Source organism: Filicampus tigris, chromosome 9 (assembly GCF_054856515.1).
Source record: "Filicampus tigris isolate MCC_2025a chromosome 9, RoL_Ftig_1.0, whole genome shotgun sequence".
Classification (NCBI taxonomy): Eukaryota; Metazoa; Chordata; class Actinopteri; order Syngnathiformes; family Syngnathidae; genus Filicampus; species Filicampus tigris.
In genome coordinates this window covers 15,325,198-15,352,923 of record NC_141225.1, presented here as the reverse complement: position 1 = coordinate 15,352,923, position 27,726 = coordinate 15,325,198, and the positions used below count along the sequence as shown (strand labels likewise).

The window sequence follows — 27,726 nt, the reverse complement described above, 5'->3', positions numbered from 1 at the left end:
CAAACGCCTATCCTATCCTGTCCTGTCCTATCTGGTCCTGGCCTGTCTCGTCCTGTCCTATTTGCTATTTGTCAAGTCCCTTCCCTACAGGGTTCAGCACTGCCTTCTCACGCCAACTATATCACCATGTGAGATTTTCTGCTTTTTTTCACGGATTGCAGTTCCGTATTATAAGCACTGACCAGACACGGGGAAGAATTCAACTCGGAAATGTTCCGCATTCAGCCCTGAGGTGACGATGATGAATACCTTTATTCTTGTAAGATTCTGACTTTTATCTTGAGAATTTACAGCAAATTTCTCATCCATACTCTTGTAAGATTAGAACTTTTTTTGTTGGAAAAAAAAAATCTGAACAAAAAATACAGCTTTTTTGATAGTTCACGTTAATTCTCATATTGTGACTTTATGTCTTCATTTCATTAAAATGTTGATTTTAAGCTAATACTTATAGGTGAGAAAAACAACCTGAGATTTTCTTGAACATTAAGTCGAGTAGCACATAATGTCCTGTCTGTTCCACCCTTAACCCGACTACTAAAATGGCAAATCTAGTGTCACCATGGCAATGACAGTTGCTTCTTCATAGTATACTGTCCACTGACATGCTGTTGCAGCCATTTTCCCCAAGGGCAGTTTTCAATTTACTGTTGACTTGGATTTGTTGTCATAGATCTGATCATGTTAAATTTGAAGCCACAATCAGTACCAAACTACTAATCTTTGCTATTGCTCATGTGTTTATGTGTTCCATGGTCTGAAGCACGGCCACTTTCCAGTTGCACTCAAAATCATTCACCCCCCATTTTAACTACGTTTATTAGCAACATTTACTATCAGTTATCACTCATAATACTAATTGTATTGAGCTATTTCAATTTGTTATTGTTTTGGTGGTTCAATAGAAACTACAATCATCAATTCCGTGTTCACAGGAAAGACTATCATGTACACATGTGCTGTGTCTGCTAATGCCGTAGCCCCCGTAGCTGTGTCCCGCTCTAATTGATAATGGCCCATTCCTGGCCCAGCTTACTAAATATAGCTGAGCCATTTAGGCCTTGGGAGTATTTCATGTCCACTTTAGTGCAGTTACCTCAAAATTGCCTCTGTGGCCTTTCTCTATCTGTTCTCATCGCGTTTAGCAAATGTAATAAGCGAGACTTCTTTTCTGCACTTATACTTTCATGCTTCCTTTAATCACAATGAACTCTTGCCTGATCAGTCCAGTCCCCAACTGTGATTTCACACTTAATCCCAAATACCAACCCCAGCACCCTCCCCTCCCCCAGCCGCCCTTGAATGGCAGTGACTGAGTGCACCATTATGGCTTTAAAATCCTCCGTTCTCGTTGCACAAATGAATGGCTCCTTATCGTTTCTACTTTTGGTCTCCCCGTATACTGTACCTTTCCCCCTCAGCCAACCCCTTGCAGAATTTTCTGACATTTTCATATCTACTCCCCCACAGGAAAGTTAATCACTGCTGACATTTCGGCGTCAAATACAATAAATGCAAGCTCGCTTTGTCTACCTCAACAGTGTTCACACACACGATCTCTTTTGTGCAGCACATTTTGGAGGCACAGTCCCATTATATTTGTGACATGTCTGTCACCACGCAGAGTGTTTTGCATCTCCTCCCATATGGTCCCGGTTTTTATACCATTACTCTTGTTTTCATGTACTTCCATCCTTTCTGACTCCATCATCAGATTCTGTTCTTTCACCAGCTAGAGACATTGCTGCCATCTGCTCCTCTATTCTTTCACACTGTGAGGCGAATTTCAACACGCAGACTACTTTCAATTCAGGCCCTTCCTGCAGTCATTCGTCACTCCATCACTTCTCGTGTAGCCTCGCTCGGAATTGGCCCTACCTTTGGCCTGCGTGCTGCAGCGGGCGGAATTGCCATGGAAGGCTGCACAGCGAGTTCAAACTCTTTCAAATTTTGGCTTTGGTTGCTTCTGACCTTTCAAGACGCGGCTCACAAAATAACAGCTGTACACAGATGGAGCCAAGAGGCTTTTACACAGCAGTAGCCTCTGTTAGCGTCAAATTTTCATCACATGGAGGAGGCTTGTAACATGTTCACCATTATAACCAGTCCCGGTGAGGGTTTGGCGGACCTTGCACTTGCTCTTCTCTTCAGTCTTCAGGTGGGCAGTACATTAGGTTCAAAGGTCTTTGGAAAATGAAAATAGGCAAACTATTTTATGAACGTAAATTCGGTGCCTATGTAACGGCACGAGTTACAAGCAGGAAAAGCAGATTGGCCTCAACTTGGATCAAAAATGAATAACGGTGAATGAAAGGAAACTCTCAATCTAAAGCACAGCTATCATGTGTCACATGCGTTATATGGCTGCTAATGGAACAGGCCCACTGGTGTTTATTGATGATGTGTCTGCTGACAGAAGTAACAAGCTTGTGAGATGTTAGCGGGTTATACAGTGCTCTCTTCTCACGTTCTGACAAATGCTGAAAAGCTGGACGGATAATGAGTGTAAACATACTGGCAAAGCAAGCTCAAGACTTTTTGAAGACTAAGAAATGGAAGATTCATTAATGAAAGTAGCCAGAGGGGTTGATCTCAATTCGATAGATTGTTATTGAAGACAAAAGTGAAGGCGACGAGGCAAGAACAAGCAGCAAGAGAAGGCCCGGTAATATTGTGAGAAAACAAACGATAAGTTAAATGTATTTAAGTCAAACGACAAATACCTGGATTTGTTTTGCAAGTTCAGAGTTCAAAATCTGCCACAAATAAAGTGAGGAATCTGGTCTGAAAAACACAAAACAACAACAACAAAAACAGCTGCAACTTGTCCAAAAGGCTGCTGCTCAAGTTTATTCTGGACAACATCACGCGGGTCCCAAAATCTGTACACTGGCTTCCTGTCTGCCAAATAATACATACTAAAATCTCATTCATTTAATCGTTTCACACAACTGTGAGTGGTATTAAATCTTAATATTTTCAACCCCTTTTAGTTCCCTACAAGACTTCCAGACCCTTCAAGTTGTCGGGTGCATGCTTATTGAGTGCAGAACCAAACAAAGTGAAGCAGCATTCTGTGTCGATTCTCCTCAATTGTGGAATGAAATCGTTACTGCGGCTTTTTCATAAATGATAAATATTATTTACAGTATTGCTTTCATTATCTTGCTTTTATTTTGTGACTTTAACTATGTTTTGCAATTGACTGTTTTCTTCATTATTCTGCTTTTATATTGAGTGGCTTCTTTTCATGTAATCTTGTTTGTAATTATTATTTCTTTGCCTCTGTGGAGCACTATGGATTTGCCTTGTATATCAATGGTGCCGTAAAATTGCCTTGCCTCAATGGCAAATACCACCAGTTTTGTGAAAGTTTTTGAGTGGTAGTTGCCATTGTACTTTTCCAATCACATCTTGATTGTTCGATGGTGTATATAAAGGGAAAAAAAAAGTTTAAACTGTGTCATTAAAATACTTCTAAAGACTGTCCTTTTTGTGGGTAAAGTAGGTTAGCCTTACTCACTTTTGAATTGGGCCTGATTTCAATTGGCATTATTGGTACAGTAAACGTGGGAAATCACCAGCAATTGGCAGCTCCTAATAGGACGTGCAGCAATGGATTTTTGATGGATTTCTGGCAATTGAGAAATTTCGTGACAATTGTAGCACAGATGAAGCCCCCCCCCCCCCACACTGTGCCAGTACAAAGGTGGAAACACTACAGCATGCTGAAATCATGTTATAACGGGTGTAGCTTTGCGCCTGTCTTCTTTTCATTGAGTTTTCATACCGTCTTAATCAGAGATGATAGGGGAAGTCGCAAGTCTTTTTTTTAAATTCTTGTTAGTGTTGTTCTTACATGCTAAGTTCACAGACTTATTTGTGTAATGGTTAGTTACAATTTGACATTTGTGTTATTAAAACCTAGTGGGTGAAAGTGTAACCTTGAAAATGTGTAAGTTACAATTTAAAGGGGACATAGGAACTCATTCACTGCTGTGAATGTTTACCGTACATTTGGTAACTGGAATGAAAAAGTTTACCGCCACAGACAAATACTGCATATTCGTCAAGTACGTTTGACAACGGGTAGGCGTGGAAGAGTGTCTTTGCCTAGCTTGTATATAAAATTCAGGTTTGTAAGACACTGTTAATGACTAACAGGTCAGATCCCTGTAAGTGGTGTTTTGAGATCGGCACAAGTTTGAATTGAAGATTAAGATTAGGGGGTACATCTCAGTTTGTCATGTCGATTACAAGGGAGGGAAACGGCAACATTGGAAGTCGGGCAAGTTTAGGCACCTCACACTCGAACAGAGTGTGTATATATGTATGTTATAAACTGTATGTGTTGCAGTAGTTAGCTTACTTGGAAGTGTGAATCATGAGCGTGAGAAAAGATGGAGTGAATGGCAAATTTATTGCTGTGGAACACAATATTACGTGGGTCATAAGTGGCGGACAATATGTGGAACTCTGTTTGGTAAACGACTTACAGTGAATGATTTAAAGAAATTTTACATTTTGATTGCGCGATTGGTTAGCGACCAATGCAGGGGGAATCCCGCCTCTCACCCAGAGTCAACTGGGATAGGCTCGAGCTCGCCCATGACCCTAATGAGAGCAACAATGATAGAAAATGGATGTGTGGATGGATGAACTTTTTAATTGCTTGCATACTAAGAGTTGGGTCTCTCGGGTGCCTGCCCACTCATCAAGTGTGAAATTCCGCAACCACCAGATACAATACATCTTTAAAGATCTGCCTATTTTTAAACATGTGTCTATGAGTGAGCCAGTCTGTTACATAACAGTTATGCTAATTTACATAATACGTCCCCACACACCGGAGTTTCTCCACCCATGACTTGGCAGCTAGTTTTTCCCAAAGAGCCTTCATTCGGTTGGAGTCTGGTACACTCTTGACAGGGAGGGGTGGACATGTCCTCTGGAGGGGGTCTCAACATCATTAGAAGTCTTCAATAGCACCATAAAAAAATGGAAAGATTTGTTTCTACTCACTTTTTTGAAATATAAGTAGGTAGAGATGTCAACATCAAAGTCACAAAATATAGTGCGGTATAAGTTGGCATGGTAACAAAAGCTGTCCTCTTTGTATGAGACAGAAGTAATTTCAACCAGTGTGACAAATGGATATGAGATGTTTCTTTATTTTGAGCAAAAAATGTCAGAGAGCTTTTAAGAAGACACCTAGGAGCAATTTTAAATTTTTTTCATGAACAAAACAATCACATCATGCAGTGATCGCCCAACTTTTCTGGTCCTTATTTGTGCTATAAAACTAAAATAAAAAAATACTCATTTGATTACAATTGTTAGCAGGCTTCTCTAGTCAGTTCCATGCTAGTCATCACTTAATCAGCCATTTTGCTTTTCCCTCCATGCTATTTGTATTAGCATCTGCTTGATAAAACATATTTGTGTTTTTTGTAATTGAACTAATATTATTGCTAATACTGTGCTGAGCGGCCAGACACTATCTTATGTCAGAGTAAGTCATCATTTTCTGTTCTGTGGTTATCATCATACTTCCGTGGGCCAACATTAGTGAGCTTCTACTAGCGTCTGGCAACATGAGAAGTAAAAGTCCAACTTTTTTTTTTTTTCTCTCTCCCACAGAAGTGATCAATAAACATGACCTGCGAGCTATACCTGAAGGGCAAACGTAATGACAGTAGGGAATGACCTTTTCACAAACAAGTTAATGGGAAGGTATATTATGTGAGATTTGCTTAGCTGAATTCTAGCTTCAAATGATATCTCTTGTAATGAGAAAACCACTTAAGAGACCATCATAGCGCTCTCCATATGTTCATCTACCTCACACGCCACAGTGTGTGGGTGATGAAGAAGCCCATCAGCAGCGGATGCTGTCGATGCCTCATTGCTACAGCGGCACCACAAACATGCCATTTCCTTTAAATAATATGCGGCAGAAGATGAACTGCAATGTTTGACCCGTGGTACTTTTTTTACCCCCCCCATCTTTTTACCCATCCTTATCCTCTCTCACTCTCTATCTTTCTCTGTCACTCCTACTCTCTCAAGACAAAAAATAGAATCCACACCTGTCCATGGAGACATTTTAGACCATCTGGCTTGCACAGAAGTTGAAGTCAGCTAACCTAAATGAGCTCAGCCTTTTAAATATTACTTTTGGACGACTGTAGGCCATTTTTTGTTTATTTTTTATTATTGGATTTCTAACCGAACATGAATCACGGGGACATTTATGTTTATTTATTATGTTGAGTTATGGCATGATATTGAACCTCTACAACGAGGGGTGCAGAAAATGGCCTGTGGGTAAAACAGTTCGCAAGTGCATCTGATATAAAATGCCCGCGAAACATTTACCAGGCTCATAATACTGCCTCTGACAAACATTTGTTCCACCAACGCGTCATATATTTTCAGAAATTCATTTTGGCCCGATGAGGACCATGTGACCTATTTTTCTATAGGTGTCACTAAAGAGATGTTCTCTCTGCAGTATTAACAAGAGTATTATCTTGACTTTAATTACACATCCAGATTTAGTTAAGTGAAAATGTTTATACATATACAATTAGTTTGAGGTCATATCTTTATAGAAATGCGTTATTCCATGATATTAATATCGGTGCCCTCACTGACAGCAGGCTGTGCTCACCAACAGAACTATTATTTATTTCCTTGGCAATTAAATGCATGAGATGTAATGACAGGTTGACAGGTGACTCCCCAGGGATACTAATTTAAACACATATGCAGTCGATGCTAAAATTAAGACCATTATGCTTCCAGACTTTCTCATCAGCATTGCTCCACTTCCTGATCAGTTCCTCACTTTTGTTCTGCTGCATGATTTCTATCTGCATAATTCATCCTCTGCAGTTAACATTTGTCAGTAATGATTTTTTCTTTCTATCTGATTCTTCCCACGCAGTGTGCGTACCTATATAGTAGCTGTATACAGAGCCGGACATCGCTTAACCGTCACCAAGTTCCCGTCTGCATATTTAAACGACCCACGTGGTCCCAGTCCGTCCCTCGTCGGCGACAGCCAATCGACATCGAGGAGGTAATCTTCACGTCACACGCAGGCACCGCATGAGCAGACAGACATGCCGCCAAACGAAGAAAGCATATCAAACGAAAACAACTGTCACACACGCGCGCAGTGTGGTGATTGGTAAAATAAAAATGTCATTGCGTCTGTGGGACCGAAAGATATACAACGCTGTTTTATTATTTATTATTATTTTATTTGGCTGCTTGTCATGAGTGCAGCACCTGCGTGTGATGTGGTACCGGTTAAGTCCGTTCTCGACTTCGTTTGGCTGACTCGGGCAGACGGGAATTCGGTGACTGTTAGGCGATGCCCAGCTCTGGTCGTATAAATGTACAGTATTATATGTATGAATGCATGCTTGTATGGATGTATCATATTAGGGATGGGCGAGTATTGATATCAGGTTGTCATGGAAGCCGCCGATATCTGCCACCGATACTAAAAGCAAAAAGTCCCCTCCACAGTTGTTGGCGCTATACTGCGGGAGTTGGACACATCAGCGAATCATCATCTGTGTCAGAAAGAAAAGTCTTTGTTTTAAGTCCCTGTCATTGTGCTAAATGAAATGTACTTGAGGTATCGGTGCTTGGTATCGGTGAGTACTCAGAGCGAATAATCATACTTATATTGGGCTGAAAAAAAAAGTGTTATCAAACATCCCTAATTCATATACATATATGTAAGAGGAGTGTCTGAAAAAATACTCCAAACCCCAAACTAGAACCAGCATGTCGACAAAGAGAGCCTGCTGTATTTGCTTCGCTCAATGCGCAAAAAGAGGCAAGAACAAATTGTGGCTATGACAATAAACCTGCTCTCAAGTCCCTAAGCAACTGGCAGTCCCTGGGCGAGAACAACATCGTCATTGGCTTGCTGGAACAACCTCTCTACCTCACCTGACCTGGCTCCGTATGTTTTTTGTTGTTGTTTTTTTTCACACGCTCAATGGGGTTTTCAAGGGGACATGTTTTGAAGATGTGGACAACATGTATGACGAAGTACCGGCAGCTGCGGAGGATCCTGTAAAAACCTTTCAAGGAGTGCTTGAAGGCATGGCAAGGCAATGCTGGAAAAGTGTGTTAGACTTTGAAATATTTACTTACTAAATATTAAGTATGGCATCAGTCCTGTAACTTTTCTGAAACACCTCTTATAGTATTTGTGTATATACTGTACACGCATCTACAGTATATATACTAACTAGTGTATATTATATATTGATTGTTAAATATAGTACATACACACATATATGTACAGTCCATAATTCCTCATCCCTTAAGGGTAAATGTAAAGTCACACTTTTCCGTATATGTTTGTGTTGCACACACCAAATCATGCACATGCATGCATGTAAGGAGATGCCAGAGTGAATGAGTGTTGTTTGTGAACGTCCTAAAAATGTTATGCCCTAACCGCATCAAAATAACATCATACTACAGTAACATTAATAGTTTCGCCGGGATTATCGTCAGTGTATTGAATGTGTTATGTTCTTATACACCACATTAACATTGACATTGTGTTTTTAGAAAAAGGATGAAACTGTGATTTTCTGCGTAAAGTTGCCATTCATAATTTATTCAAGAGTAGGAGATCATTTTGATATGGCAAATAAATGATCTAAAAATGGTTTGAAATGCCCAAAATACATTACCTACTACTGAGTGCGATGTGGTATCTACAGTTTAAGCCTTGAGAAGTGTCACACGTGATTGTTGAGCGTAAACGTAGTAGCTTCTCTGCTTTATTCTCAATTCATTTCCATTTGATATTGATATTTCCTGTTTTGCACGTATGAAGTTCATAGATATGGCCATAGTTTTGAAATAATATTGTAATGCATGCGACAGCTCTGACTGAATTTCAGGTGTTTGTATACTGTAGCTTCAGTTTAATGATAACTCTAGCACTTAGCTTCATTAATTCCGATTTAAAGCTGCTAATGGATGTGTTAGTGCAGCGGGAGATGCTTCCAGAGGATGGCTGTTGTTTTGATGTTCGGCCCATTAGTGTATACACACATTTACTCAATTTCTTCAGAGATAAATACAGGAAGAAAAGGACAACTATGAGTGCATTTTTTTTTAATAACACCAAGTTTGGATAATTTGAATATGATTGCTAATGAAGCGATAATTTCACGAGTACCATTGAAGTACTTTGAGGAAATGTATTTTTGTTGGGCTAGATTCCGTAACCCTTCATTCATTTTCCACACCGCTCGTCCTAATTAGTGTGAGCCTTTCCCAGCTGACTTTGGGTGATAGGCGGGGTATGCCTTGGAGTGTTTGCCCGCCACTCGCAGTCAATTCCATATTAAAAATGTAAATGTGTTCTTGTGACTTAAATGCCAAATGCGGATTTAATTTGTTTTCATGTGTACCTTTTTCAGGAGCATATCATTTGCACAGGTGCAGTGGGAAAATATGAATATAGTGCAGTGATGTGCAGGGTCAAATTTGGGTGTACTATGGACTACATTGGAGCTTTGGTTACATCAGCACTGTAGCACAGTGCTTTGTACAGTGACTACAAATGTACAGGTTATTCCAAAATTCATTATACATGTCTAATAAATTCCTAAAATGTATACAAGAAACAAATTCATATTTTTAGTATCAACAAAAGAGTCATTGCAGTTTTACTTGCAATGACCTTTACTTGCTCGGCTTCACGTTCCAGCGTCTTAAAGGCTAGCTGTATACCTCCACGTGAGCACCTCTATTTTCGACAACCTTCACCCACCTTCGCACGTAGGCCTCTCTGATGTTTTGGAGCATCTCTTCCCCAACCTCATTGCATTCCGTAAAGCTTCTTTCCTCTAATTGTGACAGGTCATGGGGTTTAGTGGCATACTGTCACAAAAAAAAATCTCAAGGTGTGAGGTCAGAGGAGTGGAGAGCCCATTCGAGGGGAACTCTTTGACCGATCCATCAGTCAGGAAACTTGATGTTGAGGGAGTCACTCACTGACATGGCAAAAACTGTTTTGGAGGAAGAATAACATGTTAGTAAGGTTAGTTGTCTCTCGAGGTTTTGGGACAGCAAAATCCAGCAACATCTTCAGGTAATTTTTTGCTGTAATGGTCATCAGCTTACCGGATGCACTGCAGAAGAAAAATGGTCCAGTGAGCCAGATTCTAAACATGGCATGCCAGGCGACCAGCCTTGGAGAGTCTTGTTCGTATTCAAGAATCCCTACTGTTTTTTTCCCCCCGAATTTGACAGTTGTGTCAGTTCACCCAACTAGAGAGACTAATAAGACTCGTGAAAAGTTGAAAAGTGATTCACCCATCCGAATAGACTTTCCCTGTCTTTGCACACGCCTGCTCTAGGAGTTCAATGTTTTGATGAGTGGTGGACTTCTGCTGCAGTATTTGTCAACGGAACATATCCTGTTTTAAGCACTCTGCTTTGGATAAGTGTCAATTTTACTATCCTATGGTGCAGTGTGACGGCCATAAAGCTCCTGAAACTGGCACTGGGCTGCAGTCAGTGGCAGAAAAACTTCTTGCCAGGCGGGAATTTTGCAACAATGCTCCAATGTCAATTGGCGAGTCATTACTCCTTACAAAAACTGCACATCCGAAACTGTCAAATGCATCCCCCTGGTGCGTTGTGTACCCCGCCTTCCGCTACCCTAATGAGGAAAAGTGCTATAGAAAGTGGATGGATAAATGGAAGTTGAGTCTTTATTATTTTGTTTTATTTCCAGGCATTCGTTTTTGACATGAGGCGTGCACTCTCCTAAACCGTTTTTGTGGCAATTGATTCTCATTGTTATTTTGCAGGCCCGTTTGTGTGTCAACCAGAGACGAGTACCGTCACAGTCAGGCTGCAACTACCCAATGTGAGTGAGTAAAAGTCACCGAAAAGCAGAGTAATCCATTGAATTGACTCACTAATGACTCTCCGGTCACAAATGGTGTCTTAAAACATCACCCCGCTGCCATATAACCTCCCCAAATTAGCTCGCGGGGAGTCATCCAATGGCGGAAATAGTTCAGTGCCATCATTTGCGCTACATGCCCGCACACCTCCGTAATGACACAAACCAACAGATGCTTGTTGATAGGACCAACAGCACCGAATGGATGTAAATGTAGGCGTGGGTGATGAGCGTAAACAAAACAGAGCACAGCGGGGACTACAGGCTGGATGGTAAGTGTTTCAGGAGACTGCAAAACGGGTGTGGAGTGGTCACAGTGTTAATTCAGTGGACTGTGAGGCCACAAAATGTTTTCGGTAGAGTAAAGCAACGAGTACAAAGAATGTTGAAGGCTTGTGTGACACTCAAAAATAGGTACTGTTGTCGGATGGCAGGTGTGCAAGGTGGGAGTGCGAGAGCAGTGCCATTGCCACCACACACATGCAAGCATAGTGTATACAAAAAAAGTTAGGGAAGAAGGAGACACAAGGGAATGGTAAACAAACAAGGAAAAATGTGTCACTGGTGCTCCTCCAGCGATAAAGACATCCTAGTAAATCAAATAAATGAGGTGAGAAACGGAATTTTCACACTTGGAAGCAAAATATTTTTAAGAATATCTCGTTCCAGTTTCTGCCTCCTCAATGCTTGCGATCCTTATTATTAGCTACTTTTAGGTACCTGATAGATAGGCATACACAAGAGCGTCTGCTGAGGTTCAAACTGAGTACAGTGGAGCCTTCAAAGTCCCCAAAAGTTGTGCAATTTAGAGTTGAACCAAACTCTTCTGGAAAAGTATGCCTGAAAAGTACAATAAAAAGTCCCACATTACTAGTTCAAGCTATGATCCTGTGGGTGGTTTGCGGTTGGAGAGGTGGAGGTGGTTTTAGGTGAGTTTTGGGTGTTGCGCTATAAAAATCGATTTTATTCATTGCTTTGAAATTGCCCGTTTTAAAGCATTGGTTGACAACAAAAACATGTAGAACTCTGTAAAATAACACAGTGAACTACAGTACTAAAAATGGACCCCTCTGGAATAATGAATACACCTTAAAATGCAAACATAATTTATTTAAAAGTTATGATCCTACATAGGTCGTTAGCATCATTGCTTCTTGTAAATGTGCATGATCAAAAGCTGACGCGACTCTTCGCTGCTTTCGTCCGGTGGTTGCCGGCTACTTATTAGCGGCTAAACCGCTAATGTTTACTTTCTGTTTACTGCTTCTTCTTTGACTTATGGGCAGATTTTGTTTACTTCAACTTGCAAACCAAAGTTCGAAGGAAAAGCTGGACTCTGATTTGCTGCACGCGCGCACATTTCTGCCGCATCTGATAGAGCTCGCGTAAAATCACGATTCTCAATCATATAATCACCCAGGCCTACTAATATTGCCTTTCGGAAGGTAGTCGGGGAGTGGGGTTGGCTAATTAATAATATGATACAACAACAAATGCGAATCCACTGTATATTTGTATGTACCTTTACTAGCAACACGCTTGTTGCTAGTAATAATAATAGTAATAACAGTGCTTTGAATTCTGATTTATCAACATACGCACAGTAGTGCAGAGAAAATGGGCTGGTACGCATGTGTCGTGAATCCGACGGTGGTTCTGCATACGTGCTCAACTTGTGCGCAGAGTACGAACATAACTATGCATTCACAAGTAAATGAGAGCCAATGTTTCCCTCCCTATAGTTGTGTCTAGACCTTAGCTTTGGTTAACTTTCTACCGCCTGCTAGTTTGATCTAGCAGTAGTTACTCAAGCCAAGAGATGTTACTTTTGAGCATCACGTTTGATCAGAGATCAAAGATGTGTTGTTTTTACACCAACCAAAATATGGTCTCCTCTCTTTGTTGATGCAAAACCTTGCTTTTGTTTCAAGTAGGATTGATTCGTGGAGTGCTTTGTTTTTTGAGGCCCACAGTTAGTCTTGCCTTCCTGCATCGTCTCATCTTTTAGAATTGTTGATGTCCTGAATAAACATCCCCCTCCATTCTTAACATTCATATCTTACAGCATATACCGTCTAGTGATTTCAGAATACAGCGCTCGTGTCTGTCCAGAGAGTTGCAAAGGTCAAAAGCCCGCAGGATCTTTTCCTTATTGGATCTTCCTGCTGACATCAGGCAGTTTGATTCAGTTTAAGCCATTTAAAACAGAACTTTAATTTGTTGCTCATTTCTTGAGGCTCAGTACCCTTTATACTCCCAATGGAGTGTCCTGAATGAATTTATTAAGCCACAGTAATTAAAGGTATGTCCTTAAAGGGGAAATAGTGCCGTATTCCTGATAATAACTGAATCAACACAACCTGTGATTCATCAATTAATGCTGGAAATGAATTAATCTTGCTCCTCTGGAACAGCGTTAAATTTTCACAAAAGTAAAACACTTCCCTGATTGCGATATTCACCTAGCACTGTCCTTGAATCTCTACAATTTTATAGTAATGCCATCATACCTATAGGAGCCAGGCAGATATGGACATATTTAAAGGGATCAGTATCAGCTCAAATTAAGCGGATCAAAATCAAATCCTTACTGTACTCTATGGAATTCCATCCCACTCAGCCAGCTCATGTTGCAGTATAGGGCAGTTCAGAATGTCACTATGGCAGCATAGTTAGCATGTAGTATTTTTATTTTATTTTTGTATCAGGTTAAATATGTTTCAATTCCGGCACCTGTGTCTCAGTTGGTAGTAAGTGGATCATTCGATGACTAAAGGATTGGAGGGCCGAATCCCGGCTGCGACTGTCTGCTGCCGAAGTGTCTTTGGTCAGAACACTGAATCTAATAAGTACCTCGCTTTTATTTTCTCGCTTCTATTTGCAAAACGTCAATAGATTTGTCATGCGTCATCTTTTACCCATGATCTTAAGTTTTCACTTTTGCTACATTTGTACGGTATTTCAATAATTGTCCTGGGTGTAGCAGCCATATACTGTAAAGACAAACAAGGGATGGCTTGGCAGACTATGACGAAAACTAGCAATCAATCAGTCGTTTACAAATATGATTATTTCTCATGGTGTAGGAGAAGTTGTCTGGGAAAGTGCGTTTGACTCCATGATTATTTCAAAGGGGAAAACGTCTAGTTTGTATTGTGGATATGAAATGTATTTTATGTGACATAAATCACAAAATCTTTCTGACACACCTCTCAAACCTATAAATACTTTGTACAATAGACTGCATATTTATGGAAACTTCCAAACTAGCTACATACTGTATTCTTACAAGTCCCAAAAATAAAAAGTCTGTACACAGGGAATTTTGTAAAGACTTGCCTTTGTGGAATCATTAAGGTCAAACGATGATTTAGCAAAAGATGGTACCGTTCATGCGCTTTATCGTTAATATCCTGCTATTTTCACAGGAGCAAATTAAAGCAGGTGATCCTGTGCCCCTGCAATCACAGAACCACTTGTTAATGTTAGTTCTGTACATAGTGAGACGTGCGTGTTACGAAGGGGTGCGTCTTTGTTCATCTGTCGATCGCCATCCTGATGAACACGCAGGCAAAAGTGATAACACCTGAGCCATTTAGTGTAGTCTCCTTCTCCCGAGTGATGCAAGCTGCCGAAATATTCCTCAATTAATTAAAAGGCCAATATGAAACGCGATCTATTTGATGTCCGTCTTTAAACATGTTCAAACAATCTAGAAACCCTCAGAAGTTCTTGTGGTTGGAGGCGATGGCAGCTTTATAAAGGAACCAACTTGCGCGTGCACTTACTACACGTCATTAGGTACACACTCCATTAATGTGACTGTATTACTGCACTGCATCAAACTGAGAGCTGTTTCTAGTATATTGGCAACCTTATTTAACTTGAGATGAGCCAAATATTGGATTGGAAACACCACTGGTGAATTAATGGTGCTGTGATGCTCTCCATAATTTATGTTGTATTCCTAAAAGCTGCATTTTCAAATCATATTACGGCATACTAGCTGATTAAGAATTTAGTTTGAATTACGTGGAATTGATTGAGACATTATATATTTCTAGAGATGATCCAATTATCTTGAACATACAGTAATTGCTTTAGTAATGTGGGTTAAGAGTCCGGCGTCCTTTCCTATTTCCAAAACATATTTCTTAAGTTTATTGCCCATAGGCACACACGAGTATTACGTGAGTGGGAAACACACCATTTTTTTCAGTGTACTCTTGCCCGCACGGTGCGACCAGTAAATTAGTTTTAATTTTTTGTTTTTTAACATTAATATTCTTGAATATTTTTTGTTGCTGACAAACCTCTGCTCCGTCCTTCATCCAATTTGTCAGTAATATAGTGAAAATGAGTGGACTGAATATTTACTTCAAAAGTTGACTTAGCGTGCGCCCCTGCAAGGGTTAGTCAATTTGAACAAGTCCGTTTTTTTATCAATTCCTTACGAATATAAATACAGTTTGGGGCTCGCCGAATACAATTTCAAGACGGGGAAGAATAAGTCAGGCTTGAATAAAAGGTGATCTTCCACCAATTTCTTATTTACTTGTGAGGACATTCAGCAGCTACCCTGCAGACGGTGGTGGCCTGAATGTTGACCCTCTCCCTTGATTAAATGTGTCAGGTGTTAGCGCCGCCGCAAGGCTTCCGTCTTGGCTTTAGATTGGTGACAGCTGCCTGATCCACTTTTTCATGGCCATGAGCTCTACATTTGCATTATTGTACTGTAGCGGCAGGATTCTTAAAGGAAAAACCTGCTCTTGCTTTCAAACTTGTCACATCCAGACGCTTTGTCGGGGGCTTTGTCTATCAAATTAGCACTTTATATGAACCCCTTAAGCTTATGCAGGGATTGTGCTAAAATCTATAGGCTGTGTCACTGTCTTTCTCTGCTCCGACATGTGTGGTAAATAACAATCCAAATAATACAGCTATTGTTCCTGTCATTTGGGTTTTGAGTTTTCTAACGTGGTCAGTGTAATAACGATATAAACTGCAATCAAGAGCCGAAGATTACCGTCGTTCTTCAAGTATTGGATTTCTGGGCTCCCACGCTGTTGGGAAATGTAATTTAATTCTAAACTATTGTGCAAAGTATATTTGACAGTTGTAAAAAATGCTTTTGTAAATACAATGGCAAAAACAATGATTGGAAGCTAAAGCCCAGAATGTGAGGACTCAATAAACTATATTATTTTAGTGTGCAGCAATGTTTGTACAAACAGCACAGAACTAACTAAAGGTGCTTTAACATTTATTTTTTGGGTCATTTGATGGGTTTGGAAAGTTGTTCCTCTCTTCCCTGGTTCAATTTCTTTTCACACAGTAAAAAGCATTCCCACAAACTGCAAGGGATTGCTTTCTTCTATTATTGATTACAAGAATGTAAGCAGAAAGAAACTTAGCTGTATGGACTAGTCAGTAAAACGGCAGAATGTTGGTTCTCTCTGCAAACTTCAGTAATTACCTGGAGCGCCCACCAGGTTGCAATACACAAGCAAAGCAAATAGTCTACTGCACTTTATAGCGACGTCTACACTAAAAGATCCTTGACGTGATGAACACAAAACCTGCTGAAGACCCTGTAAGGTGAATTCAGAGCTTGTTTGCAACCTGTTGTCTGTGGTCTCTGACTGGTGAGATTTGTGATTGCCGCGTTGTTCTTATTATAAGACAGTGTATCATCAAAATCGTTTGAAGACGGTCATTTTACAGTAAGGGGAATTTACTGCATATTTACATTGAAATTGAATTTACATGACCTCATTTTCTGGACATGTCTGTACACAGCTCCCAGCGGCTTTAAGAGCTTTAAGACTTTCTTGTCGAAATGTTGCATTTATATGATCGGTTACACCTCCAAATAATGTGTTCAGCCAAATGGCTGCCCAGTAAATCTTAGGCAATCTGATATTCTAGTACCTGGTAAGAATTATGTGCATATTGGAAGGCCAGCGTTCGCATTCTGTGTGATGTTAGAGGGGTACATACGCTTCGCGAGAATGCATCTTTTCTAAATGACTTTGGCCATGAACCATAAGTGAGATTATTTCTAATGTCTGACAAGCACAGACGGCGCAGGAAGGGAGAATTGAACGCTTTCCGAATGTGAAAAAAATATATAGCTTTTACCGAGCAGCATCCATGAATCCCTTGAGCGAGCTGAATGTAGGACAGAATGCTTTCTCGCATTAATAGATGTTTGCAACACACAGAATTCCAAATGATATTTTCGCGCAAGTTTGACTAACGTGGGTTAGTACGTAATGATGTCGAGCTGGGTTTTAATTGACTGAACTTTACTTTTACCGTCAAGTAAGAAGCATTTATTATAGCTTATCTGATCTTTAGACAGTGATAAATGTGATTTTGCTGCCCTGGGCCGTAATTAACTTGAATGTGGATGAAAGCTTTGATGTTGAAGATGATTTCTCGAATAATTCTCCTTTCACATCCAGCCCATTCTCATAAAGCCATTCAGCTCACGTCTGACATCACAAGCAGCACAGATGTTGTTGCCTGTGTTCAATACCTTACTCAACTCTGTATTAACTCTCCCAAGGTCTGGACGCCTTATTTATTGAACCACAGGAGTATTGTTCACATTTATTAAACGCAATCTTTTCTTCAGAAGATACAAAGTCTGATTAGTGTATATTCACGTCGGCGGTCACTGTTCCCAGGTGGAATCTCTCGATGGCAACCGTCGCCGGCTGATTTAATTTCGCAAAGGCTCACTCAAAGGGATTCTGGGAAAGGAAGGCACCCAGGCATCTCCTGCTCTCGCTCTCTCTCGCTCTCTTAATTATGCTCCCAATACAGCATCCCTTCATCTCCGCAAACAATCCATCTGCCGTTTGAAGGCCTGTTTTGTCAAGAGTTGTTAGCCGCCTGGCCCCGGGGACGAGAAGTGCAGGCTATTATTAATCTTGTTTGTCCCGTGTTTCTCTGTCTCTGCAAAACTGGCACGATTGAATGCCCTGGTGGACTTTTGTCTTGCAGACCTAATCAATGACATAAGTAAATTCAGATTATCAGTGAGACTTGTGAAGGAGGGCTGCCTCCGGGCTGCGCCGGTGTCACCTTCTCAATGATTCGAAGTGTGTACAGGAACTGCTTTTCCCCGTGTGGCTGTCATCGTTGGATTAATTAATTTTCATCAGATTTGCATCATGACATTTACACTAGGTGGCAATCGGAAATACTTGCTTCGGGGTATTTCAACAATGTTTTACCAATGGTTTCACAAAACAGCAGTATAATACATTTATGAGGAATTTTGATACCGTGCCATTTTAGGACACCGTTTGATGAATTATGACATCACCTCTTGTTTACGGTGCGCTCCCTTGCATTTCAAGTGACCACTTTGCTGGCATTGTGGCGCTTGACGCTCGCTCAAACTGCAGCCGGCAACACAACTGCGGTGACAGCCTTGTGGCCGAGGGCATTTAGCTCGGGGGCTTGCCGAGAGGAACTTTTGTCTTCTTAGTCCAAATCATTGAATTAAAAAGCTTGTTTTTTTTTTCACGGGCGCAAATTGGCCCGGGGTGGCCTTGGCTGAAGAGAGACTGTTGCTTTCTGATGGTTGTTTTTTGCCCTGACCTTAATCTCCTTTCATGTCATGTAACATCAATTCACAAGATGTTTGGGAATTTCTCATTAAATGGCAAATCCTTCCAATGGAAAAAAAAAAAATCAAGTGAATACAGGGAAACATTTTTGAGGTACTGTGAACTTGAGAACACCCTGACTAATTGACGCCCAAAGGTCTGCGATTGCCAGTCAATGCCTCAAGATGACCGCTATGGCCTGACTACACAAATAACACCGAATACATATTTTTACGAGACATTGCTTTGATGGAAGATAGGTTCCCCCCCCCCCATAAAACTCAGAATAGGCAAATGCGAATTCTACTAATCCAATCATGGGCAGTGACCACCACAAAGCACAAATATGGTGAACATACGCTTTCTTAACTGTCGTCATTGTAAATGGGACAAAACTAAAGATATCATATCTATAAGGCTTATTACTGTTTGTGTTACTGTGTTCAAATACTCATTTTACATTCACCCGAAACCACATTAGCTACACCTGCACAATTTAATGAGATCCAGCCTCACTCAAATACGATATCATGGAAATGTGTTCACTTAAACTGAACATTGGTATGTGTGTGAAAGCAGACATTTTGAACCGGCTCTTGTTTGAAAATGAGAACCAGATAAATGACATTTTAGCTCCGCTATTTAAGTATGTGCTTCATTTTAATGTACATGCAGTAAAAGTGATCTTTTTCTAAGAGGAAAAAGCGGATTATTCCAGAAAGCAGTAGTTCTGAAACAACCCGGGTGAATGTGAGCTTCATAATAATGAAAACTTAAAACAGAACGTGGGTTTAATGGTGGGAACAGCTGACGGCGTTAAATCCTTAATGATGGTGATCTTGACAGAGAAGGACGGGAGGCCAAAGGAGAAGGACATTGCTGATCCCACCTCCAGCTTTCATCTCGCCACAGGCAGCGTCCATTTCTCAGCACTCATAATCAATTCCTTTACACCCATGTTTCTCATGTAAGTGAGATCTGATCTGGAATCAATTCTACTTTGGTGACGCCGGTGCCTTGCTGACCTCATCTTTTTATCATGACATTAGCATTGAGCATGTGAGCCTTGAGTAGCCCTTGCCGCCTTACAGTCCATCAGACAACAATCAATATGCATGTGGGAAATACGAAAATGGTTTTATTTTTGTACTCCCCCCCCATCTTCTATTGAGCAAGCGTTTGTGTGTTGTGTGTGTTATATTAAGCTTGTGCGGTAGATAAAATCAGAAGAATAGCAGCGCGTAATCTCACAAATCCATCTCGCCTCCTTGTGAAGTGATTGTGGCTGTCAAAAAATGACCTATCAGCATCTTTGGATGAGATGGAGGCGGAGCCAACGGCGTGATTTAGTTGTGCCCAAAACGAGACGTGACTGGGCGCTTGTAAGCAATGAAGGGCATTCAAAGACATTAGCGCAGTTGCTGTTTGACACCGCCAACTTACCTCTGGTGGATATTGGCAAGCTTACAAAACCGAAAATAATTTATCAAAATGACTGCTTGTCAAGCCGGTGCTTTGTAGTATAGATGGGCAAAATAGTCGATGAGTTGATTGATTGTTAAGAATTCTGTCCACAGTGTGGAATTGAATGTTGATTAAGTGCATCTTAAGCAAGCGAAATGGAGGTTTGAGTGTCGTTCTATCTGCCGCTCGGTCTGCAGTTATTTTTCTTCCATCACAAAGCATCCATCCATCCATGCTTCTTCTATACCGATTTTCCTGATTTGGGTCGCTTGTGAGCTTGAGCCTACCCCAGCTGACTTTGAGTGAGAGGCGGTGTGAACCTCAGACTGTTTGCCACTTACCAGCCAATCAAGTAACCATTCACGCTCACATTCAGATTAATAGACAATTTAGAGCAGGGGTGTCCAAACTTTTTCCTTCGAGAGTCGCATGCAGAAAAATCTAAGGGTGCAATTGTCACTTTGACATAGCCCGACTTTATTAAAATGCGAAAACCAATCGATCAAGCTATTATGTATTATAGTTAGTTTAGCAGTTTTTTAAATTGATTTTTGATTTTTTTTTTTTTACACTAGATGCGCCCCTGCCGTGAGCAGATCTCCACATTCTGAACCAAAGCAAGAGTAATATGTAGTTGAAGGAGATTTTTTTTTAATCAAGTCTTTACTTGAGGATTTTAGGTAATTATTCATTTGATATGGTCACAAATCAGACCTTGGCACAGACAGCTGAAAGAGGAGAAAAACATTTTTGCTTCCGAAGCTGAACTATCTGAATTCATGAGTCACTATAAAGAGAAACACTACATTTTAATTGTAAATAGTTTCTTTGCGTATCGAGAATAGCTGTATAAGTCAAATTTATTAGTATTGATATTTGTCAGGTGAGTCGCATGCATGGGGGACGTGGGTGAACCCCCCCCCCACACACACACACACACAATTTTTTCAACACCCCCACCAATAGGGTTACAAGGCCGTGTCAGAAGTTAGTTTTAAATAAGCCGAGGGCCGCTACAATAAAGACGGTGGGCCCCAAATGGCCCGTCTGTGCCTAAAATAACAATAATCAACATCGGGTAGCGAGACTCGTCTCATATCAGGTGCGAAACATTTCAATATGAATCCAGTAACGTTTGCAGAGCAATTCTGAGTGTTGGGTGACGAACCCGCTTTTTCTTTTTGTCTTTGTATGGAGCACATATTTATGCAGGGACACCCCTGTGGGAGCCCCTGCAGGATACCTCATTAAAGTAGGTTTTGTCCAGGTCCCTGGTGCGGTGACTCGCCGAATATTCACTAGCTGCATGCATGATAAAAAACATTAAAGTGCTTTGGCCAAAATATAAAGGCCTTCAAAAGCGATCATTTCTGCTGAGCTCCTCACATGAAAGATCCATAATACCTTCATGTCATGATGCATATAGGAGGAATTGCTTTTTGATTTTTACATGTGCCGATGAAGGTAGTGGCAATCCTCCATCATCGGTTTTTGTTGTTGTTGACCAATAATATGGTCACTTTGAAATGCCTTCATTATGGATGTACTGTACATGGGCGGACATTTTTCTGCATGCTTTCATGAGGGACATTCTGCGAATTGATGGTGCCTCCCAAGTTATGATGGACAATGGAATCACAGGTGGTTTTTTTTCTTCTTTTTTTTTGTTTTTGTTAAAGTGCTTATTGATTATTTGTGTGTTCAGCAAGTGAGGCAAACTGGAATGCTGACATTACTGTTGCACTTTTGATTCAGTCTCAACTAGTTTGTTGTCTAAAGCACCACTTCCCAACCAGGTTGCCGATGCCCGCAAGATTTTCAGTGAGGTGGCTGGAAATGATCCAAATTCACATAATTTGCCTGAAATTTTAACAAAAGATACAGAGGTAAATGAAAAAAAATGTTTGTTCATCTATCTTCGCCAGTGATGTCTAGTGACAGGTTGGACGATTAAATGCTCGACCAGTACATTGCAGACTACAATAAACCTGTTGCCATTGATACAGAAAAGTAAGTCTTGTCTTGAGTGAGTGTAATCAGCTTTGTGTTCAATATAAACAGGCCCACATTTCACACTAAGTAAGTCAATTGTGAGTCAAGTGAGACTGTTTAATTGTTTCAGTAGTCATACATTTTGTGCCTCGAAATGTTTGGCTCAAAGGTTTGGAAAAATTGGTTTAAAACTCAATTTAAAATCAGCCATTTTCCTTATTGTCGATATTAATTTAAAAAAAAGCACGGTATAGTATGAGAATAAAATTAGTGTTGTCAAGCGATTCAATTTTTAAAACTAATCAATCTAACAATTTTGCATAATTGATCGCGATTAATCGCATTTTTCAATTACAATTTTCTACAAAGCTTGGAACAGATTCTACACTGAGTAAAATCTTGGAATTGATGTGGGGAAAAAATTCAAAGTATATTTCGATTCAAAGACTGCTCTAATAGCTTTCTGTGATCCTTGAATACAATTCTTGTCTTGTAAAATCCAACTGTTTAACGGTACACCAAAGGCTTTGCAGAGTGCGCAAATTTCTCCAATGAGCTGTCGAGCAACTTTTTAAAGTAAAACTACGTAAAAGTCCATCTTTGTTTGTCTTTGCGCCAGTGACTCTCCTCTAAGTTTGGCTGCAAAGTGAGCAGAGGTCACCTGCCACGGGATGTAAATAAAACGGAGTTAACTGAGTTAAAAATGTTTTAATGCTTTATAAGATTTAAATTCATCTTCAATGTTTACGCTTTAACTTTGACAGCCCGAATAAAAATAGTTATTTTCTATGATATTTGGCACAAAAATGCATTGTAGCTAAAGTCAAAAGCTGCATATTTTTTGTATGAACTTCATTCAAGGTCAGAAGTTGTTATGTCAAATCAATCTGGATGTAACGCAGCCTATTTGGCTAAAACTTAACACAGACAATCCCATTTAAAATGTTAATGAACAAAAATCTCTGTCAAATCTCATCAGATCAGGCTGTAATTGATTGTGCTTATGTAGGATCTTGGAGTTCTTTCCTTGCACCCGGAAGACAATTGTGAATCTGGTTGAAACTTTGCCTCATTCTACCGAGATCGCAGCTGTTCCCTCATTGATTTGCCCTACGGGTGTTTGTGCTTTAATTGTTATGGATCTAGTGTGTTGTATTTGCCGCACTCTCCATCTCATCTTCCCTGGATGTTATCGTGGCTGCTCGTAACGGAAGACACCTCGCTTGGAGCGGAATGCTTTTGGGATTATGTTGTGCCGCGCCTCGCCAGCGTTCACGAGCGCGAAAGTTTCTCGATGCAACTCCGTCTACCTGCGCACACAACCCAAGGCGCACTTTTAATGAGCATTTAGAAAACAAAGAAAATGTTGCATGTCAAATGGAAAGATAAGACCCCCTCAAGAAGTGAAATAATTGTTATTTTTAAGTTGGTTGGTTACACTTACGAATTAGGTGTTTGCCAAAACACAAAGGCGCATGTGACATATGTACATGACAATAAATAAATCCTTTCTTGGCATGAAATAATAATGAATCAGTTGCGGTCCCATGGCTTTGGGGACTTTTTTCAGCACAAGACAAAGAAAACGCAAAGCAAAAGAAATGCAAGAAAATATCACTTCCATTAAACAGAATAGATCATCAGAAGAGAAAAGTCCCCTGCAGTAAAAGAAAACCTCTTCTTTTAAACAAACTCACCCCAGTGATTTCTGCAGAAAACTGTCTGGCAGAATGTGAAGCCGGCTATACCGCCACACTTTTGCTTGTGGACTTGCAAGCCGAGCAAAGTAGGTACCTAAATCAAGACATCCCGGTCATAACTTCCAAAGAGACAGCGATAATTACGATCTTAATTGAAGATGATTAAATTAGGCTCTGCTTAATCGGACTGTGTGCTAGCAGGTAATGCATTACTGCGGTTCTGAGGATGGCTGATGGAAAATGGTTAGCAAAAAATAGGAAATATCTCATCAATGGTGGATTTGGTATACAGGTGGCAAGCACAACGTATATCGTATTGGCTCATCTTATTATGCTCTTTGTAATAAAGTAAGATCCATTGGAAATAAAACGGACAATAATTTGTCCCAGTCACGCTCTAATGAGGATCCTCGATGGACTCAGCAGGCAAAATATGTTATCAAACATTCAACAACAATCCACATTTTGTTCTTCTGTAATTAATTCAAGTAAAGTCAGCAGCATAACACCTGCAAGCAGAATAGAGGCAAGATGCATATAAAAAATGTAAAAAAAAAAATGAAAATGCCTCCCTCGCTGTGGTTCATTATACATGCAGTGATTCGGCCATTACCATTTGGAGGATCAGCCCCCTCCTATCACACCCCCATGAACAGCTGTGTACTCAGGGTCAATGTTAAAGGATCACTTTGCAGCGTTCATATTTAAGCAGGCTACATCGTGTAGGTGGTGGTTGCTCATCTTTACGACTCAAACATTAGCACTCACGTTGGATTTTTTTTTTTTCCCCTGAAAATGCTTTGATGAAATTCAGCTTGGAGTGAGTTCGCCCAAAGTAGCATCTAACTTGACGATGTTGTATTTATTATTCATTTTTGTTTGTTATATACGGTCGCTCTGTGGACTTCAAAAAGCCATCTGTCAACCTGCCTGCCAACATCTGTGAGCGCTCGACAATTATCATTACTTCCATAAAAATAAAAGAGGGGAAAAAAAAAAAATTAAGATTCGACATGAAGATGAAGCGAAAGCGGGTTCCTTTCTTTAAATGTGTCACTCGCAGATTTCCTCCATCTTTTATTCCCGTTGTATTCTTACATCAAAAGGAAGCGCTTCATTCTTCTCGGACTAAAATGGACCCTGTGATCAGCCCCTCTCTCGTTCTGCAATCATTTCTTGTTTTCTCCGGCAGCGGTTGCAGCATGAGAAACTACTTTTAAGAGCTGCATATTGCTGCATTGCTGTCCCTTCCACTTAGATCATTTGTTCCTCGGTGCGGGCACACATCTTCTTTGTGTCTACAGAGAAATAACTCAGAGCAGAGAAGGGACCTGCCAGCTGACTCACTCATCATCCATCACAGTGTTTTTGCGATAGCGCACGCAGTGGGTGAGTCAGCAGCGGGCGACACTCGGAGGGTGTGTCCGTCGGGGGTTTTCAGAAAGTGGTCAGTCCGCCCTCTTGAACGCTGCCAAACTCGGTGTGATGCATCTCTTCCATTTTCAACGCCACTTTTCTTTTTAGGGTGGCTCGGTGAGAACTATTTATCTGAATTAGGGCGGGAGGCGGGGTAGGCCCTAGACCGCTCACCAGTCCATCACAGAGGTGACACATGGAAATGGACACCCATTCGCACACACGTTGGTCACTAAAAATGGATAAAAGCTATCACTATAGTCATTCCTTTACATCAGGGTTCACTAACCTTTTTGAAACCGAGGGCTCTATTTTCGTAGACAGCACAGGTGCACTCGGATGTAAAAAAAAATGCCACATCTTGTTTCTTTAGCGTGCTTGGGAATTTGGCAGACCGTGTTGAGCTATTTTCAGGAAAAGGTGCGGGGCTTCTCATGTGCTTCTAGGGGGGCCAGTAGGCCTCATGTTGGTGACACCTACCTTACATGATAATGGAGCCAAAAATGCAAACATTATTTTTTTTTTTCACCAAAAGTGTTATACTCACCTAAATCACATTTAAACCAACAAAGGGGTATTCAAAAGTGTGGGATGTCTGATTAGCATCTTAAATGAATGTCCTATGAAGAGGATTTATTTTGACAATATATATTTTTTCATCAAGTTGGTGTCATGAAAGTTGTGGGTGGGCATAGTGAATTATGAATTGATCTTTAATATCTACCGGTACATAGCTTGTGTGGAATTCATTGTGGATTAGGGCAGCACAGTGGACACGTGTTTTGAGGTTACCACACGTGCTTACATGTTAAAGTGAGGATCAGCATGACAACTGCATTTACAAAAACAAACATTTGCCATTGATCTCTTCTTTTTCAGAAAGTGCAACATCAATAGTTTGTCTTCTTAAACCAAGGACCCCCCTAGAAGTTGTGACTACCTGTCTGTGACCATCCAAAATCGCTCCGCGGCTCACTTTTAGGGACCCACCAGCTGAGAATCAACTTGTCTAAAGAACAACAACATGACATCGAGGATAAATTTAAGTAAGACCATGCTTCATTCTGGCAATGACATCGAAATAACAGAACAGAACATTCAAATATTAATTGCATATGCGTTTGTCCTACATTTTAGCAAGCAATTGTAGTTCAATTCCTATCAAATTGAAAATGTGAATCATGTCAAGGTAAAAATGTTAACCCTTAAATAAACAACAGACAGGACAAGCAGTTTGAGAATTACGACGTATACAATTTGATAAAAACGTGCATGCAAGGAGAGTTCAAATAAAATCTGACGGCTGATTCTCAGCAGTGTCTGCCTATTTCTCCTTAGGCGAAGCCATATAGACACACATGAACAGACAGTCATCATCTGCCTCATGCAACTGCCCCCCCCAACAGAGAGGGAGAGAGAGAGGATGATATACTTTCTTATCCTCACACACACACGCACACACACACACAAAGGTTATAATTAACAAAATACATTTATAAGTGCAAAGGCACGTTTTTGAATGAAATCTCCATCTTAATCAACAAAGTATCTTGTAGTCAAGTCCAGCCCTGGTTTTAGCTTTAGTCTTCTATGAAGCTTGCATGCATGTTTATTAGGGGTGTAACGGTACGCTAAATCACGTTTCGGTTCAGTTTGTTTTTTTGGAAACTTCGTTTCGGTATATTTTCGGTACAAAAAACAGATTTTTTTTTTTAAATATTTTTATTTTGAAAAGATGTCAAGTAAACTGTACTTTTTTTTGGAAAAATTATTAGTTATTATTAGTTAAGCCAAGTTGTCATTACAGTACATATATACACTTTTTGTGGTGAAAAAAAATACATACAATAACAGTTACAGTTATTGCTAACTATATTAAAACTATTTTTATAATGAAAAAAAATACAGTAACTTTAAAATCGTTATGAAATTGTATACACTTTTTAGGCATTGAAATCTTTGCATGTTCAACAGCATATTGTCACGAATTGGGTTATCTGTGTTGTGGTCGGATTTGTGTGTTGCTGAGTTGTGATGTTTCCGAGGTTCATGAATGCATCGTACGGCAAAGCGAGTTGAGCAGCGGAGAAAGAAGAGCGCGAGACGTGCTACCTGCCGCCCATCTCATGAAGCAATGTCGGCATACAACTTTCGGACTTAACCACGCACCTTCCCCCATGGGCGATTTTAACAGGACAGACAGAATGTTCCCAAACAGGAGACCTCAGTGTACGGAGGGGGGGACCTTCGAGCTCTGGCTCTTTTCTGGCTCTCACTGTTGTGCCGCCACTCTCCTCTCCCGCATGCAACAGTCAATAGCGCCCGTGAGTAAGCTCGCGCTTATAAGTGGACCGAACCGAACGCAAGTGGACCGAACCGAACATGCCATACCGAAACTTAATAATACACCCACGCGTACCGTTACAGCCCTAATGTTTATGGACTCTGAAAACAGTGTGAATGCCCTGAGAGAATCCGTACCAGCACAAAGAGAAGATGTAAAACCCCACATAAGCGTACACAACTTGAAATGATTGTATCTCCCCACACAATAATTCTCCCTTCACTT

The 27,726-nt window shown here is 40.5% G+C and overlaps 1 long non-coding RNA gene across 1 annotated transcript in view; it reads left to right on the top strand.

The window, feature by feature from the left end:
* The window catches only part of LOC147142207 (uncharacterized), a 46,942-nt gene extending 20,572 nt beyond the window's left edge, over nucleotides 1-26,370 (top strand). Inside the window, exons 3-4 of the long non-coding RNA XR_015088128.1 lie at nucleotides 10,866-10,924; nucleotides 26,037-26,370. This is a non-coding gene — a long non-coding RNA (uncharacterized LOC147142207). The remainder of the gene's footprint in view (nucleotides 1-10,865; nucleotides 10,925-26,036) is intronic.
* Nucleotides 26,371-27,726: the final 1,356 nt, after the last annotated feature.